Source organism: Galeopterus variegatus, unplaced genomic scaffold (genome assembly GCF_000696425.1).
Source record: "Galeopterus variegatus unplaced genomic scaffold, G_variegatus-3.0.2 Scaffold3331, whole genome shotgun sequence".
In the NCBI taxonomy this organism is placed as follows: domain Eukaryota; kingdom Metazoa; phylum Chordata; class Mammalia; order Dermoptera; family Cynocephalidae; genus Galeopterus; species Galeopterus variegatus.
This window is the reverse complement of record NW_007729442.1, coordinates 216,028-217,483: the sequence shown is the minus strand read 5'-3', so window position 1 is coordinate 217,483 and position 1,456 is coordinate 216,028.

The window sequence follows — 1,456 nt, the reverse complement described above, 5'->3', positions numbered from 1 at the left end:
ATCTCACAGACCCACTTCTTGTTTTCCATAGCCCTCCAAAAGAGGTCTACCCTCATTCATAAGAACTATGTTCAGAAGAACATCGTTGTTCATGCAATTATGTAAGGCCCTATCATAAGAGCTTAAATACTGTGATTCCCAGTAATAAATCATATTAGAAAGGTTTTGGGGAAGATGGAGGAGAAACACCTGGCAGTATGAATCAAAGGGAACAGAATTTAGCTCCAGTTACCTGGGTAACTAAGCCACACAGATTAAATGAGTAATAAGAAACTGTACTCAGGTAATAACTTTCTCCCTGATTCATCTGTCCCCCAACTCCAAATACATAAAAGGGAAAATAATTCCATGGTCGAACCCAAGAAAACAAGATAAAAAAACCAGTGCTATAATAAAGTTCACTTCAAGACTTTTGAAAATCTGTGACCTCAATAGACCACTCCAAGTTCTTCCAAGGCTGAAAAATCCTTTACATTGAGGAATTGGGGATGGAATTGTATAATCTCTGTCAAACTAAACGGAACTAAACAGAACTAAAGAGAAAATGCCTAGAGCATATTAATGGGATGAAAATATCTGAAATTCTTATTCTTCAGTATAATCACATACATCATGAGCTAAGATTACAGGCATCCAAGTAGCCTGAAATCCAAGAAGAGTCAGCTCCCCACCCCCACCATGGTCTCCCCTGTAGTAGAGCATGAGAGAAAGGCAAGCAAGTAAGAAAAAATCAGCTAAAATTTTAGGGTAATATAACCCCCCTGGGAGATCCAGACACACAGGGAGTTCACACTTTGCAGGTCCTTTTCCACACACCTCTACCTGGTGTAAGCAGTACAGGAAACGAGACAGCCTCCCCAGAGGGTGCAGGCATGGAGGAAAAGGCACAGGAGAACACTCATTGTGTGGGGTGGGAGGGAAAGAAAGAAGAAAAATGGGGCAGGGCAAAAAACAGTCCTGAGCCCGGTATCCTATACTAATCTAGCTGGGGAAGGGCCAGAACACTTCCCCACAAGACCTGCAACAGACACATACCATGGGGAGGAGAAATAGAAATGCTGAGAAAACCCCATCTACAAGGTCTAGCCACTCTGGGCCTACTTCAGAGTAAGGCTGGATCTGGACAAAAGAGAATCCTGCTGCCAACCATCACCAGCCCAGAAAGCACTGAATAATGAGCAATAGCAACCAACTGTTAGCGGAAAGGGAAGAGTATAGAGTGACCCCCTCTGAGGCACAGCTGCACAAGGAAGCCAGAAAACTGAGAAGGGAACAAGAACACTGAGGAAAATCCTCCAGCAACCCAGCCTCCACCCTAAGCACCAGTAACCATACAGAAATTTGAAGCTGACGGTAAACAAAGGAACAACAAAACCAAAATCAAGCTCAACCCCTGATTAGACTGACTAAGTGCTCTTACAGAAGAAGAGGTATGCCCACTTGCAGGCATAAATAC